Consider the following 18,846-nt stretch of genomic DNA (forward strand, 5'->3'; position numbering starts at 1 on the left):
GAGTAGCAGCAGGGCTGAACTTTCTCCATTTATAGACCATTTGTCTTACCATGGACCCATGAACAGCAAAGCCTTTGGAGATATTTTTATAACCCTTTTTCCAGCTTTATGCAAGTCACCAATTCTTAATCGTAGGTCTTCTGAGAGCTCTTTTGTGCGAGACATCATTCACATCAGGCAATGCTTCTTGTGAAAAGCAAACCCAGAACTGGTGTATGTTTTTTATAGGGAAGGGCAGCTGTAACCAGCACCTTCAATTTCATCTCATTGATTGGACTCCAGTTGGCTGACACCTCACTCCAATTAGCTCATGGAGATGTCATCAGTCTAGGGGTTCACATACTTTGTCCACCTGCACTGTGAATGTTTATATGGCGTGTTCAATAAAACCATGATAACATTTAATTCTTTGTGTGTTATTAGTTTAAGCAGACTGTGATTGTATATTGTTGTGACTTAGATGAAGATCAGATCACATTTTATGACCAATTTGTGCAGAAATCCATATCATTCCAAAGGGTTCACATACTTTTTCTTGCAACTGTGTGTGTATGTATGGATGTGTGTGTATACATACATATATATATATATATATATATATATATATGTATGTAACAAAAGAATGAGGCAGCACTCCAGACGTCAGGTGAAAAAGATAGTTGATCCTTTATTCCCCTCTGCAATGTTTCAACCGCTCAATGCGGTCTTTATCAAGCATAGTTACAGGTGTCATACAGGGGTATATATATCCAGAGTGCATAGTGGCAATACAAGTGATAATTATTCAATTACAAAAATATAAATACATAAAAACAACTTAAAAATAGCAAGAAATGTCACCAAAATAGAAGCGACATAGCAGTGATACCATACATATTGTGCACGTGATGTAAATCAATATTATGCATAATCATATCAATGCTGTAGCATAAATACTGTAAATAGGGCTCATTATGCCAGTGATACACCACATGTGCAAACGTGTTAATCATAATCATGATAAAAACCATAAAAAAACTCACACAGCGGTAGACGGCTGGCGGCGCCAAAATCCGTGTCCTCCAGAACCAACTGCGCATGTCCAAGCACCTAGCAACGCCACCCAAACAAACCAAGTCAGGAGATGTCACGCCGGTCACGGGATAGATCACCTGATCAACCACATAACCACCGCAACCATCACGAGACTCGTCAGAGGGCGGCGCTGGACAACGTCACCACGGCGGGGGAGCGGCAAACGTCAAAGGGCCAACAACGTCAGCTGACTGGCGTCGTTGCCCCAGCAACCATCAGCACACCCCCGCAAGCAAGTCGCGTCCAAGCCAGGGAAGGACAGACGCAGCCGGAACAAACAGGGAGTAGGAGAAACAGTGGGCACAACCCAATTAAGTAATAAAGAAACTAGAGAAATAAATGTCTACTTCAAAAGTATACAAATAGACGTATATGATCGCTGTGATCCAGGCTAAAAACAAGAGTGAACATGGTATACAGTATATCAGCACCGTAAGAGATCTATTCAAGATCGGTGCCATACAAATGAATAAAGAAAAGAGAGAAAAATGGGGAAAAAGCCACAGGTTATTTCATTTCCATGACCATAACCTTAGGCTCGCACCAGGTCAGAGGTCAAGGACATGTCTATGACCCAAACCCCAACACCCAATCTCACTCCAAAGTTCTCTAGATTAAATAAATAAAATAAATAGGTAGAAACCACCACTCATTATAAAAAGCCCTCCACAGACGACCAACATGTTGAACATTAATATGTTATATAATATATATGGTTATTGTGCCCCATGGATCCCCACAATCACAAGATGATATATAAGGAGAGCCGTAAGATTCCGGAACCGCCGTACGTCAGGACCGCTGCAAGAGCATTGATAGAAGTAGTCTAAAAAAGAAAAAAGAAACAAGAAAAAGGTTAAACAATACTGTAAAACCAATTATTATAGCAAATTGTGAGATAGATGACACCTATTGATCTCACACACACAGAGCACAACAAGAAAAAGAAGCAGAGGCAACTGACGAGCCCCACATTATAACACACTCCACTTGAAATCAACATTAAGACCAGTGGGTCTCAGGGTGTTAAGGCGGTGGATCCACCTTAGCTCTCTCTGCTTGAGAGCCAGTGTCCTATCACCTCCCCTCCTGGACTGATTGATCTGATCCAAAATCATAAATTTAAGATCCTTCTCCTTGTGGTTTGCTTCAATAAAATGTTTAGGGACTGGCAAGTCTTTTCTCTTATGCCTAATCGAAAACCGATGATTGTTGAGACGTGTCTTCATGTCGCATGTGATCTCCCCAACATAGAGGAGACCACATGGACAGGAGAGCACATATACAACATATGAACTGTCACATGTCAGGTAATGACCAATGACAAATTGGACTCCTGTTTGGGGGTGGGTGAATCTTTCCCCCTTGATCATGTAAGAACAGTTCACACAACCAAGGCAAGGGTAGCATCCCTTTCTACGTGGCCCGATATAAGTTTGTGTCAAGGCTTTAGTTGGAATATCAGCCCGAACCAGTTTATCACGAAAACTGGTGGGGCGCTTATATGAAAAAGGGGGGGGCACGGTAAATGCTGTAATGTTTGGGAGATTGCTCTTAAGTATAGGCCAATGTTTGTGGACAATTTTAGCAATTAACCCACTTTGTTCTGAATAAGTGGAGATGAATGGAATCCTCTCCACTTTATTCTGTGTAAGATCTGGTGGCACCTGTTGTGTATCTCTCACCTTGTTAAGATGTTTATCAATAACCCGGGAAGGGTAACCACGTTCCCTGAACTTGTGTGCCAACTGTGCATATCGATTAGGTAATTTCTCAACGTCCTGTACCACCCTTTTGACCCTAAGAAGCTGACTGTAAGGTAATGAGTCAATGGTAGACCTAGGATGACAACTGCTGTAATGCAATAATGTATTGCAATCCGTAGGCTTGGTGAAAATATCAGTCGATAATTTATCACCAGCTACAGAAACAGTGGTGTCAAGGAATTGTACATGGGTCTCAGAGTAAATCAGGGTGAATGCAATATCCGGATCCAATCCATTCAAAAAGTGATGAAATACCTCCAAAGAGGTGACTCAAAAGGGTGGTACAGGACGTTGAGAAATTACCTAATCGATATGCACAGATGGCACACAAGTTCAGGGAACGTGGTTACCCTTCCCGGGTTATTGATAAACATCTTAACAAGGTGAGAGATACACAACAGGTGCCACCAGATCTTACACAGAATAAAGTGGAGAGGATTCCATTCATCTCCACTTATTCAGAACAAAGTGGGTTAATTGCTAAAATTGTCCGCAAACATTGGCCTATACTTAAGAGCAATCTCCCAAACATTACAGCATTTACCGTGCCCCCCCTTTTTTCATATAAGCACCCCACCAGTTTTCGTGATAAACTGGTTCGGGCTGATATTCCAACTAAAGCCTTGACACAAACTTATATCGGGCCACGTAGAAAGGGATGCTACCCTTGCCTTGGTTGTGTGAACTGTTCTTACATGATCAAGGGGGAAAGATTCACCCACCCCCTAACAGGAGTCCAATTTGACATTGGTCATTACCTGACATGTGACAGTTCATATGTTGTATATGTGCTCTCCTGTCCATGTGGTCTCCTCTATGTTGGGGAGACCACATGCGACATGAAGACACGTCTCAACAATCATCGGTTTTCGATTAGGCGTAAGAGAAAAGACTTGCCAGTCCCTAAACATTTTATTGAAGCAAACCACAAGGAGAAGGATCTTAAATTTATGATTTTGAATCAGATCAATCAGTCCAGGAGGGGAGGTGATAGGACACTGGCTCTCAAGCAGAGAGAGCTAAGGTGGATCCACCGCCTTAACACCCTGAGACCCACTGGTCTTAATGTTGATTTCAAGTGGAGTGTGTTAGAATGTGGGGCTCGTCAGTTGCCTCTGCTTCTTTTTCTTGTTGTGCTCTGTGTGTGTGAGATCAATAGGTGTCATCTATCTCACAATTTGCTATAATAATTGGTTTTACAGTATTGTTTAACCTTTTTCTTGTTTCTTTTTTCTTTTTTAGACTACTTCTATCAATGCTCTTGCAGCGGTCCTGACGTACGGCGGTTCCGGAATCTTACGGCTCTCCTTTATATATCATCTTGTGATTGTGGGGATCCATGGGGCACAATAACCATATATATTATATAACATATTAATGTTCAACATGTTGGTCGTCTGTGGAGGGCTTTTTATAATGAGTGGTGGTTTCTACCTATTTATTTTATTTATTTAATCTAGAGAATTTTGGAGTGAGATTGGGTGTTGGGGTTTGGGTCATAGACATGTCCTTGACCTCTGACCTGGTGCGAGCCTAAGGTTATGGTCATGGAAATGAAATAACCAGTGGCTTTTTCCCCATTTTCCTCTCTTTTCTTTATTCATTTGTATGGCACCGATCTTGAATAGATCTCTTATGGTGCTGATATACTGTATACCACGTTCACTCTTGTTTTTAGCCTGAATCACAGCGATTATAAACGTCTATTTGTATACTTTTGACGTAGACATTTATTTCTCTAGTTTCTTTATTACTTAATTGGGTTGTGCCCACTGTTTCTCCTACTCCCTGTTTGTTCCGGCTGCGTCTGTCCTTCCCTGGCTTGGACGCGACTTGCTTGCGGGGGTGTGCTGATGGTTGCTGGGGCAACGACGTCAGTCAGCTGACGTTGTTAGCCCTTTGACGTTTGCTGCTCCCCCGCCGTGGTGACGTTGTCCAGCGCCGCCCTCTGACTAGTCTCGTAATGGTTGCGGTGGTCATGTGGTTGATCAGGTGATCTATCCCGTGACCGGCATGACGTCTCCTGACTTGGTTTGTTTGGGTGGCGTTGCTAGGTGCTTGGACATGCGCAGTTGGTTCGGGAGGACGCGGATTTTGGCGCCGCCAGCCGTCTACCGCTGTGTGAGTTTTTTATGGTTTTTATCATGATTATGATTAACACGTTTGCACATGTGGTGTATCACTGGCATAATGAGCCCTATTTACAGTATTTATGCTACAGCATTGATATGATTATGTATAATATTGATTTACATCACGTGCACAATATGTATGGTATCACTGCTTTGTCGCTTCTATTTTGGTAACATTTCTTGCTATTTTTAAGTTGTTTTTATGTATTTATATTTTTGTAATTGAATAATTATCACTTGTATTGCCACTATGCACTCTGGGTATATATACCCCTGTATGACACCTGTAACTATGCTTGATAAAGACCGCATTCAGCGGTTGAAACGTTGCAGAGGGGAATAAAGGATCCACTATCTTTTTCACCTGACGTCTGGAGTGCTGCCTCATTCTTTTGTTATTTATATCTACAGTCAGCCGTTTGAGCCTGCGGCTTTGAGGATTTTTTTGCACCCTTTCTTTTTTGTCTTGTGCTGCTGGATATCTTTTTGGTGTTTTTATATATATATATATATATATATATATATATATATATAATCATTATTATTATTATTTTTTTGTGGTGATGTGAGTGCTAAAGTGTATAAGAAAGTCCCAGAAATGGGGTATATCTCACCCAGGTTCTTTAAATGGGTGAGGTAAGTAAAGTTCCAGAGTGGTGTTTGCTTCAGCAAGGCATAGTTGCTGGAGCTATTTTGTTTAGTATTTAAGGGCTGGATTTTACTTGGATTGTGAGGTAGGTTGGTAGTGAGATCTCCCAATCCACCCCTCCCATTCCAGGGCAGGTTTTCCCTAGCATGAGGGATCTTCAGGTGTAATCCACCTGGGATCATTACTGGGAAGTAAAATCCCATCCCAGACTGTCAGTCTGAGGAGTGTTTTGTGAAGCAGAGTCCTGGTGAGGCTCTGTGTGAGTGGTCTCAGACGGGTTGGCTGAGGGGCCATGAGGCTAGGAGATAGCCTGAAGTTTGGGGGACTGCTGGAGCGATGGTTGCATGGCCAGAGTTGGGAGGACTACTGGGCCACACTCCCCCATAAAGGTATTGGACTTGTTACAGCCTGGAGGCTGCGGGACTGGTAGGCTGAGAAAGCCCCATGTGACTACCATATGTGAATGGTGCTCTACAAGAGAGGTAGGGACGTTTATGTGTTTAGGTAGAGCCCAAACGTGCAGGCTTTTATTTTGTACTGTTTTTGTTATTTGTGCTTATGTTGATGAAAATACTTGGTCTAAGAGGAAGTCTGACGGTGACCCCCCCTAAGCATAAACTATATATATATATATATATATATATATATATATATATATATATATATATATATATTATATTGTAACTTATATTTTATAGAGTTTTCAAAAATGAGAAAAACATGCAGATCTCCAGTAGTGTTACATACAAGTACAGTAATATAAAAGGGTCAATGGACAGAAATAACACTGACTCTGTCATATCTGGATAAGTAATACAGTCTTTGAATCCTGTTTGAAAGGCTTAGCAAGCTGAACTCTCTCAGGAAGAAGTGTATTGGAAACAGATATTTAAGGTAAAAGAAAACCACAAACAGAACATTAAAGTACTCTGCTTTTCATAAGATTTGTCACAATTACAGGAGGCCAGATAGCCCATCACGCCCACATAATGTTTCTTTATTTCTAAATCATAAAGAACACACTTCAGTGCTGTCTAAATACACTCCATTTTTCCCATTGTGAGGCGAATGTGGATAATGTGTTTAATCTCCTAGCAATAAGCTCCTCCATAGTATAGTTATAATTATCTTCCCTACAATTTCTCCCATGGCAGGTAAAGAGGTACTTTTCCAACATTTAGCTACCAAAGTTCAGTAAGGATGTGTGATATAATGGTCACATTTGGTTTTGGCAAGGGGTCTAGACCCATAGACAGAAGACCCACTTCAAGGCCCCATGGTATTGGTTTCTTAAATACTGTGCTCAATAGCTGTCTAATAGAAATCCAGAACACCCTGATTTCCTCACATCCCCACCAAATGTGCATTAATGTGCCTACTTCTTGTGAGCACCTCCAACATACAGTACAGACCAAAAGTTTGGACACACCTTCTCATTCAAAGAGTTTTCTTTATTTTCATGACGATGAAAATTGTAGATTCACACTGAGAGAGAATTCATCAAGAGAATGCCAAGAGTGTGCAAAGCAGTAATCAAAGCAAAAGGTGGCTACTTTGAAGAACCTAGAATATGACATATTTTTAGTTGTTTCACACTTGTTTGTTATGTACTGTATATAATTCCACATGTGTTAATTCATAGTTTTGATGCCTTCATAGTCATCAAAATAAAGAAAACTCTTTGAATGAGAAGGTGTGTCCAAACTTTTGGTCTGTACTGTACATTAGAATAGGGATCAAACGATTACTTGATTGAATCGAGTAATTCGACACAAAAAATCATTGATGCAAATTTTTTGCATCGAGGATTTGTTTGTGTCATGTGACCATGGAGCAGGAGTGAAGCGCTTGCTATTACTTGCCGCTCTGTGGTCACCCGCCGGCCCGTACCGCACTGCACTTGATCCTGAGACATCGTCGGGTCATAGTGCACGTAAGCACGCACTATGACCCAACGCTGTATGATGTCAGAATCCAGTGCAGCACATGGAGAAGAAGAGGAAGGAGCTGTGGAGAGGCGCTCCTACAGGAAAGGTAAGTATTTTATTTCACTGGTGCTGGGGACATGGCACTGAAGGGGTACAGCCGGCAATAGATGGCATGGAGGGGCAGATGAGAGTGGGGGACATGGAGGGGCTGACTGATGGCAAGGGGGTCATTGAGGGGCTGATCTGATGGCACTGGGGGACATGAAGGGGCTGATCTGATGGCACTGGGGGGATATGGAGGGGATGATCTGATGGCATGGAGTGGGTGATGGCACTGGGGCAGTGCAGCTGAAGGTGCTGGGGTGGGGGACAGCTGAAGGCACTGGGGGAACGGAGCTGATGGCACTGGGGGATAGTGGAGCTGATGTCACTGGGGTAACTGATGCACTTGGGCTGATCGCACAGGGGGGAACAAAGGGTGTTGGGGACTGATGGCAGGGGGGCCTGATGTGTTTTTATAAAGGAAAACAGTCTATTAATTCATTTTTTCGTATTAGATTACTCGATTAATCGTAAAAAATAATCATTAGAATACTCGATTACTAAAATAATAGTTTACTGCATCCCTACATTAGAAGCATTTGGAAAGCCGGTAAGGTGTATAGTACCACCTATACAACAGCTTCCGAGTGGCTTCTAGATGGCTAACACATCTGGAAGTAGATTTGCTTAGAGAGAATACAAAGTTCCATTGTTCCGAAGAGAAATGGCAATGGGATTGGCAAAGTAAGATTCATAAATACCTGGTGTTGACTAAGATGAGAATTTTAGAGACTACATAAAATGTCTAAGCTGGAGGTACTTCTAAAAGAAATTTTTTTGGAATAGTATATTTAGACATGATGTCAGTAAAGGGTACCATGGTCCCCCCTATACTAATATCTCCCAAGGTGTTTATACCTCTCTGTATCAACAGCTTGTATCTGAATCTGGTAGCAAGAGTTGCAAAACCGTCATAGGGGTATCTGCATATCTCATCTGAACAAGTATTCTGAGACCAGGGAGTTTGTTCCATAATTTTATCCCCAGCAATTACAGTCATCGATTATGTTGAAGCTACAGTGCCAGTCAGGGCTATGTTTCATATGAACTCTTTCAATGAAGGTGCTGTCACTAATTGGGCTTCCATTGTTACCCATTTTTAGAACTATCAGCTATCCACCAGCTTTTAATTTCATTATGTGCTGTAGTAAGTTCAGACATTTTGTTTTCTTCATGTGTTGTTTGTCCCCCTAGGGACGTGAGTTCTTGAGATAAATTAGCAAATGCTATATGGAAATCATGTTGTATGGAGGAATTCAGATCAGCTAGCAGAAATCTAAGCAAAGATTCCGTCATAGGAGTCGCTAAGGCCGCTGGTGAATTAGCCTGCGTGGTCAATGGCAGCTCATTCCCCGCTTCTTGCAGGCGCTTAGGGCCTTTCTGCTTTTGCGTGCCTTTCCCAGTAGTATGCTGGGTTAGAGATGCAGGGTCTATCCCAGAGATATCAGAGACCTGGGCTTGAAGACAGGGAGCTATCATGTGGAGGAGAACCACTCACCGCTGCCGATGAGCCGGGGCTGCCTCCACCTGAGTTGCCGCCACGTGTACCTGATACTGAGCCATCTTGTGAGGCTTCCGTCGGAGGGAAGAAGTTAGTGAGTTTTCTTGTGCTTCTGCGCGGTTTTCTTTTGGCCATAATTGTGCCAGGTGTTCAGTTAAGAGTCGAAAATCTCCAAAGGGGTCTTACCACAGTGAGGAGATAGTCGCTTTGGGCTATATCGCTCTAGAGCAGTGCTTTCACACAACCTCTGCCATGCGCAGCTGACTCCGTTCCTCTGCCAAAATAAATTTAAAAAGTATCAAAATATATCAGAAAATAGAAATGAGAATAAAATAGATAAAAACAGTCCACATCTGCCAAAACTGTTGGCATAGTTGCGCCTTTCACATGAAACAAATAAAACTATCAAAAGGACCAAAACAGGGAACCTATTTTAACCATTTCTTTTGGTGTCAATTTCCATATTTAAAAAATAAGGAGTTTGAAATAAAACGACTTTCTTCCCGAAAGAAAAAAAAAAATGAAAAAAAAAATCTCTAAAAACATTAATAAAGAGCCCTATGTGTCATGTAAAAAATAAGTTGTAAAAATCAGGTGGGTTGAACAAAAAATAAAAAGTTTGGAGCAACCACCATGTGTATGTCATTAACTCTTTCAGCCCAGGAGAGTTTTACATTTTTGCGTTTTCAATTTTCACTGCCTGCCTTTTCGGAACTATAAAGTTTTTATTTCTCCATTCACATAGCCGTATGTTTTTTGTTGTTGGATAAGTTGCACTTTCCAGTTTTGCCATTTAATATTGTATATAAAGTAGTGGGGAACTGGGGGAAAAAAATGCAAATGGTGTGAAACTGGAAAAAAACGCAAGTCTGCAACAGTTTTATGGGTTTTGTTTTTATGGCATTCCCTATATGGTAAAACTGACCTGTTATTTCATTTTTATGGTCAGTGTGGTTACATTTATACCACATATGTACCACAGGGACGGATTAGCCATAGAACTTATAGGGAAATTTCCTGGTGGGCCGATGCCCTCCTCGCGGCTGGCAAGTAGAAGTTTTTGGGGATGTATTTTGTGCTGCTGGCAGTATTAGTCGTTAGTATTTTTTCCAGGGCCACTTAGTTCCCAGTCTGCCCCTGTATGTATAATTTTCTTGCATTTTAATACTGAAAAAAAAAATCTTTGAAAAAAAACTTTTCTTCTCATTGCCATATTCTGACCCATATAACAGTTTTTTTTTTAGTTGTGTGTAGGAAGCTGTGTGAGGGCTCTTTTTCATTGATACCATTCTGGTGTGTGTAAGACTTTTTGATTACTTTTTATTCAATTTTTTTGTGGGAGCTGAAGTGACCAAAAAAGGCAAATCGCAAATTTTGACATTTGTTTCCGTTTCGCCGTTTGTCGAATGAGAAATTATTTTTCTGTTTTAATACTATGGGCGTTTTCGCACATGGCATTATCCATCATGTTTTTTTTTATGGTTTACATTTTTTTAATTTTATTTACATTTTGGGGAAAGGGGGTTTGCATTTTTACATTATATTTTTTTAATGCTATTTAATAGTTCCCATAGGGAACTATAAAAAGCATTCAACAGATTGCTTCTCTCATACGCTCCATGTATTATCATTAGCCACAAGAAGAGGCCCCATAGGAACAAATGTACGGCAGCTTCATTTCATTCTGGAGGACTGAAGCTGCCGCACGATCCATCCGGCTTCCCCGATCCTCGCCAGGGGGAGCTGGAAAAAGCCCAGAAGTGCATGCTTCTAGGTTTTAACACTTTTGCATGCCACGGTCATGCTTGACCATGGCGTCTAAAGGGTTAAAAGTCCATATTCGGTGTTACCACCAGTCAAGGACTTTAGCCGCGAGTTTCTGCTTTATGAAACATGTTTAGAGTCCCGGCCAGCGCCATATATGTACTGCGCTGCTCTGGCAGGGTTTTAAGGGGTTATCGAGAATTTTGATCTTGATGGCATATCTTAAGGATAGGCCATAGGTATCAGATTGGTAGGGGAGCCAGGTGTCAGACCCCCACCAATCTGGTCCAATCAGCTGGTCTGCAGTAGCTCTGGCAACAGAATTCCACAGCTCCATCCATTGTGCTGTGGACAGAGGCGGTCATCAATCACTTCAGTGGGAGCAGCTCCGACATAACCGGATCCATTCACTACACAACTAGACCGCTACTGCAGAACATCTGATCGGTGGGGAGCAGAAATGGCCTATTCTCAGGATAAGCCATCTATAAGTGATTAGTGGGGTCTGACACCTTGTACTCTGCCATTCAGCTGTTCTGCAGTAGCTTCCGTCCAGAAGTTTGTATTAGTTCTGCACAGCTCTGTTCCCTATGTAGAGGACAGGGACGGTTACTGCACAACTTTCTCCATTCTGTAATCGGTTCCGCCCACTACGGAATGAATGGAGTTGTTCAGGTCCTGGAGCTACATTGGACCCCAACTGAGCAGAAAGTGATGGCCTATCCTGTTAATCGACAATCATTGGTAAAATGCTGGACAACCCCTTTAAAATTCAATGTTGAGTGTTAGCTGTAAGAAGTAGTGATGAGCGGCAGGGGCAATATTAGAATTTGCAATATTTAGCAAATATTTTGTAGAACATTCGTCATATATTTGGGAATTCGAGATTATATTCTTGATTGCGAAAATTGGCAATGTAATATTCACGTAATGCACGTGAAATACAGGCGTGGGTCAATTATGCTACATTTTTCAAGCTGGTATAAATTTTCTGAGACTGGTGAAAATGGTTGGCATGGCAGAACATTAGAATAGCTTTATATGCAAATAGAGTGCTCCAATATGTTCGCGCTTGCGAATTTTCGACAATATTTGCTACACTAATGTAATAACACAGAGCACAGCAATGACACTGCTGTCTCTTTCTTAACTGCAATAAACTTTAGAAAATAGCTGCTGGGGAGGTTCTTATATAGTAAGGGGTAGGCAACTTTTCTATTGGTTGCTAGGGATGTTGCTAAGCTGTGACAAAGCCTTCTCATTGGCCCACAAGCTAGAAGAAGGGAGGGATGATCACCTGACGTGTACTGTGTTAAAAAAAAAATATATATTCGTCATTAAGAATATATAGCACTATATTCTAAATAATCGCGAATTCTCGATGTGCTGATATTCGCAATAAAAATTTGCTTTTAGAATATTCACGCTCAACACTAGAAGAAGCAGAAAAACAAATCAGAAGTAGAGGGTTATAGAAGTTTTACATTTAGCGAATATAAATGTTATTTGAGATGCATAACTGTGTATGATCGCCCCTCTAGTCCGAGGTGATATAATTAAAACAACGGCCTCCTCACAGCTTAACAACCACAGCCTCCTATGTATATTGTATTGCAGCTGTGCTTGATATTGCAGCACAGGCCTATTCACTATAATGGGGCTGAGCTGTGCCTAGGCTATGTGACCAATGCGTGTGCCATCACATGGCCTCTGAGAGAGTGCTGCATCCTCTTCATACAACTGATCATGGGGGTGTGGGAGTCAGAACCCCACCGATCTTATTCTCATGACCTACCGTGTGGATAGGCCAATATCAAAATCTTGGAGAAACATGGGATCAAAATGCTCATGACACCCTGCAATGAATACCTCAGAGGATGTGTGTCACACCTGTGACAGGTCTTAGAAGGTCTGAAAGATTATCTGCACATTAGTGATCTGACAGCCTCTTTTGGTTTCACTTTGTCTGTGTGTTGCTGGTATGTCCACACCTCCTGTTCAGATGTGGATCATGTGACCTTTACTCATCCCTATTTAGTCTGACTTTACCCATCACTCATTGCTTTGGATAGCTTCATTTGATTTTGGAAGAGCTGGAGTGTGGTTCTTGTTGAAGTCCTGTTCATCCATCATCCTCAGAAGTTAAGTGTTCCGCTTGTTGTGTTTTCTATTCCTTCCCCCCGGTTGTTTACTAGGCCTCAGCGAGATGCTGGTTCCTTCACTAGGGAAGAAACGGGTTGTCTCTGCCCTGTCATTACCTTTAGGGCATCCGAGGGTCACCAGGGTTTTCTAGGTTCCTGTGTATGGGCATCTCTACCATCGAGATGTGCCCATATGGATAGGAGAGGGCCAGGAGCAGTGTTTTATAGGTGGTGACTCTTTTCCTTCCCTAGTGGTGAGTCCTAGTGTCTTTTCCCTTCCTTCTTGTTGTCTTTTGGTATTCTCCCCTATGACATCCGTGACAGTGTGATTTTCAAAATTCATTTCTAGAGGGTGTCTATTCAAATTATGCTGAAAAATAACCCTTTGTAAACTTTGCTTGCTGCAGGAAAAAAAAGATGTATGAAATTTTTTACATCAATGCTAAAATTGTCTAAATGTCTCCTAAATTTCTCAAAATTGTAAATGTTTTTTTTTTCTAAAGTGTTGCTACAAAAAAGTAAGCACATAGAAATGTATTCTTGATAAAGATGTTAAACAATATATACAGTACAAATATATACAGGTATCGACATGTAGCATTTTTTTATAAATATAGTCAATATGTATTGGCATAATAAAGTACAATATGTGGCAAAAACATTGTCAGAATTACTTAGATCAGCAAAACCATTAGAGTTTAGTTATTCTTGGCTAAAGTGACACATGGCAGATTTCCATATGTAGATACAAATAAAAATATATGAAACAGCCTTTAGTATGTTGCCTTTTTACGGTGCTTCGCGGATTCCAGTTGTGTAGTGGGTGCAGGTGCGTTTTTCAGGTGGACCGCACTGCTCCAGAGCATTCAGGTCACGTAGATCCACTTTCTCCTTCCTTTGTGCACTCCTATGGAGGATCAAGTTTGCCGCAGATAGTGAAGTACAATCACAAAGTTAAAACTGCAAAGGTTTTATTGTACTTACAACATAAAAGCGAGTTACAAGCAGTATACAAGATATCAATCACCCGACCCGGGTTTCGCCCCGAAAAGCTTTGTCAGGGGTATCTTCTCCCTTTCAGGTGGCGGTCTTTTTAAACCCACAGGTGGGGATCCACCACACCTCCATTAAGACATCATAGCTAATACAGCTCTTTTCCATACAATACATATCCATAATCAATATATAAAACCTTAAATACAATATACATCCTATAAATATAAAATCGTAAAAACAGACATCATAGCAAAAAAAAATTTCCTTTAAATTCCAGGATAGATGAAACACACCTAATTCAAGACACATTCAATAATGTTCTCCTGTTCAGAAAGGACCATCCTTCTCACATGACCTCTATTCCAGCTGATAGCAAACTACTCATCCTAGGACCGCCTACTTTCATTCACGGATAGAAGCATGCATCATATCCCACATGATCTCCTTTAGCCAATCCTCATCCCTTCGTAGTGACACACCCTAGGACGTCATTTCCCACATGATCCCCTCGGACCAATCCGAGTCCCTCTGTAATACTACCAAAGGTCCTTAAACGACTCCGATGGATACTGCGGTACAAAGCTACTCTTTCAGGTAAGGCAGGGTTTAAGATCGAATTCTACATTCATCCCTTTAGGTTGTAAAGTACCCATCCTATAGATCCATTCGACCTCCCTTTTGTTAATCTGCATAATGGAATTCCCTCCCCGCCAATGCGGTTTAACCAGCTGGACTCCGACAAATAACAGGCCACTCGGATTTTTCTGGTGCATAGTTTTAAAATGCATTGAGACACTATGCGTCTCTAATCCCTTTCTTATGTTCCTGACATGTTACTGAATTCTCACCTTCAATTTTCTCATAGTCCAGCCTACATATTGGAGGCCACATGGACACTGTACATATAGACCACCCCTACACTCTCACAGGCAATAAGCCCCTTTACTTTATAATCCTGATCCTTTTGGTTAGAATGCACAATCTGTGTGTCCCTTTTTCATTTTTCTTTTTTCCTATTCCGACACGGCAGGCAGAACCCGCACCAGGTAAATATATGTTTCCTTTTCTTAAATCCTCAAAATGTATTGAACTGTGGACTAATCTAGTGCGAAGACTCGGGGCCTTCCTGAAAATCACACTCGGTTGATCCGGGATATTTTTCCCCAACACCGGATCATTCTTCAGGATTGACCAATTTTTTTCTTATCACATTTTTAATAATCCCGGCCTGCATCGTAAATTGTGTAAAGAAAGAAAAACAGAAGTCTTTTTCTATTTTAAGCGAACTTCCTTCTTTTTCACTTTTTTCCTTCTATTTCTTTCCTTCTATCCTCTCTACAATATCCCTTTTCCACAAATTGCTCACTGATAGCCTCACTCTGTGTCTTAAAATCTTCTTCTTTCAAACAATTATGATACACCCTCTTTATTTACCCCTTTGGTATATTTTTAAGCCAAGGTTTATAATGGCAGCTAGAAATGTCTATATACACATTCACATCAGTCGCCTTAAAAAAACGTTTTAGTCTACAGATGGTCATCCTCTACAAATATAGCTACAGTACAGACCAAAAGTTTGGACACACCTTCTCATTCAAAGAGTTTTCTTTATTTTCATGACTATGAAGGCATCAAAACTATGAAGTAACACATGTGGAATTATATACATAACAAACAAGTGTGAAACAACTGAAAATATGTCATATTCTAGGTTCTTCAAAGTAGCCACCTTTTGCTTTGATTACTGCTTTGCACACTCTTGGTATTCTCTTGATGAGCTTCAAGAGGTAGTCCCCTGAAATGGTCTTCCAACAGTCTTGAAGGAGTTCCCAGAGATGCTTAGAACTTGTTGGCCCTTTTGCCTTCACTCTGCGGTCCAGCTCACCCCAAACCATCTCGATTGGGTTCAGGTCCGGTGACTGTGGAGGCCAGGTCATCTGGCGCAGCACCCCATCACTCTCTTTCATGGTCAAATAGCCCTTACTTTCAAAGTTTTCCCAATTTTTCGGCTGACTGACTGACCTTCATTTCTTAAAGTAATGATGGCCACTCGTTTTTCTTTACTTAGCTGCTTTTTTCTTGCCATAATACAAATTCTAACAGTCTATTCAGTAGGACTATCAGCTGTGTATCCACCTGACTTCTCCTCAACGCAACTGATGGTCCCAACCCCATTTATAAGGCAAGAAATCCCACTTATTAAACCTGACAGGGCACACCTGTGAAGTGAAAACCATTTCAGGGGACTACATCTTGAAGCTCATCAAGAGAATGCCAAGAGTGTGCAAAGCAGTAATCAAAGCAAAAGGTGGCTACTTTAAAGAACCTAGAATATGACATATTTTCAGTTGTTTCACACTTGTTTGTTATATATATAATTCAACATGTGTTGATTCATAGTTTTGATGCCTTCATAGTCATGAAAATAAAGAAAACTCTTTGAATGAGAAGGTGTGTCCAAACTTTTGGTCTGTACTGTTGTTCAAGGAAATTCATGATACTCTTACTGACTGTATATGTAAAGGAGAGAGTCCATTGATTTACATTCAGGTTACCTATGAAATCCAAAAGGCCCTGTTCCTCTCCCCTCCATATAATCAAGCAGTCATCGATAAACCTATTCCAAATGATAAGCTCACAAAACTCGGTTATTTTATTAAGGACGGGCCTGATGGTTTCTTTTTCCCAGGACCCCATGAATATATTAGTGAAACTGGGGGCGAATTTCTCCCCCATCGCAGTGCCAGTTCGCTGCAGGTAATAGCTGTCCTTATACCAAAAATAATTATGACAGAGGCAAAAATCCAGACAGTCGAGGGGTCATTTTTCAACTCTTCCTCTATCGCCTTAAGGCCCAAGTCCTTAGGGATCACCGTGTATAGGGATGTTACTTCGATCGTGGCTAGCCACATATCAGCAGGGCAAACACCAATCCCTTTAACTAGATCCAAGACGCTGCCAGAGTCCCTTAAATAAGAGGGTATCAGTGGGACATACTTTTGGAGAAAGAAGTCCACATATTCACCTAATCTGCTTGTAAGGGAATCAATCCCAGATTGATTGCCAGGGGGGTTGGTCAGACTCTTGTGTATTTTGGGTATTATTCAAATTCTCAAGCTCTTTCTTATTAATGATCTCATTTTTAAAGCCTCTAGTCAGAAGCTGGTTGAGTTTTGATTTAAATTCAACTGTGGGATTCTTTTTTAAAACCTGGTATGTTTCTCCATCCTACACATTTCTGCCTCATACTTCTTTATATCCATGACAACCACCCCCCTCCCTTAGCCGTCTGTTTTATAACCATTTTATGATTGTCATCCAAACTTTTTAGGGCATTTCTTTGTTCCAATGTCAGGTCTCCTTGGTTTAGTATTTATTGCTTCAATTTCCTTTAATACCCCTCTTCTAAAAGGTTCTATGCACTCATTATCTCTATTTTTTTGGGAAAGAAAGTGGATTTCTCTTTCAGGTGTGTATGCACAATCCTTCCATCTTCCTCACTATTTCTCAAAGGGGCTTGGATCGTTAGACAATATTTTGCAATATTCAATTTTCGTATAAACTTATGCACATCCAGAAAGGCCTCAAACTTGTTAATCCTCAAAGTAGGTGCAAACTTGAGGCCTTTCCCTAAAACCTCTTTTTCAGGATCTGACAGGATATGTGAATTCAAATTGAAAATTCTCATTTAAGTTCCCTTGCTTTTTTTTGTGATTTGGGCTGGAGCTTCCTCCCCCCTAGTTTTCCTCTGTATAGCTTCTCTTTATTGGGGTTGCCTGTCTTTCTATCTCGGTCCTCTGTACCCCCTTTACTCCCTGGTGGGGAAAATTTTGGGCCTCTGTAATCACACTTCTCTGTATCTCAATGCATTGTAATTAGGGGTATTGGAGAAATTCCTCCCACCATAATAATTATTCTGCCTCGGGGGATAATATCCCCCTTGCTGTGCTGGATGGTAATTTCCATTATAGTTCCTGTAGTTATGCGGTCTATACTGCCCATGGTAGTCATAATTCTGGTGTGTTCTAAACCAAGGCTTAAATCTCTGTGTCCCATAATTTCTCCTCTGATCATAATTAAAACCCTCTGTTCTCTCTCTGTAATTGTTATAGTTGTTTCTATTGTCATTCACATTAGTCTGCATACACCTTTGATTTCCAGTGCTATATCCCTGCATCGGTGAACCCATAACCTTATTTGCCAATTCTACTCTGGTGGCTTTCTGTTCCTCCTTATTCTTCCATTTGTATACTCTATTATTTTGGTAATCACCACATATTTTAACCCCTTAAGGACCATGGTCATTTTCACCTTAAGGACCAGGCCATTTTTTGCAAATCTGACCAGTGTCACTTTATGTGTGAATAAATTTAAAATGCTTTTACTTATCCAGGCCATTCTGAGATTGTTTTTTCGTCAAATATTGTACTTCATGACACTGGTAAAATGGATAAAAAAAAAAAATAATAATACCAAATTTACCAAACATTTTGAAAAATTTGCAAATTTCCAAGTTTCAATTTCTCTACTTCTAGTAATACCTCTAAAAATAGAATAATGAGCGAGCAATCATACACTTGGCAACCAGATTGACATGTGCAGAAAATATTTATTAAATCCCTATAAAATAAAAGTAATAAAATTTATAAGAACAATGTAGCAATAATATACAACATTACAGTCACATACAGTTGCAAGAAAAAGTATGTGAACCCTTTGGAATGATATGGATTTCTGCACAAATTGGTCATAAAATGTGATCTGATCTTCATCTAAGTCACAACAATAGACAA

The 18,846-nt window shown here is 40.7% G+C and overlaps 1 protein-coding gene across 1 annotated transcript in view; it reads left to right on the top strand.

The window, feature by feature from the left end:
• LOC121003535 (gastrula zinc finger protein XlCGF26.1-like) overlaps positions 1 to 18,846 on the top strand; it is a 1,829,815-nt gene that overhangs the window by 1,422,950 nt on the left and 388,019 nt on the right. The window lies entirely within an intron of this gene.

The sequence above is a fragment of the Bufo bufo genome, chromosome 6 (genome assembly GCF_905171765.1).
Source record: "Bufo bufo chromosome 6, aBufBuf1.1, whole genome shotgun sequence".
Taxonomy (NCBI): Eukaryota; Metazoa; Chordata; class Amphibia; order Anura; family Bufonidae; genus Bufo; species Bufo bufo.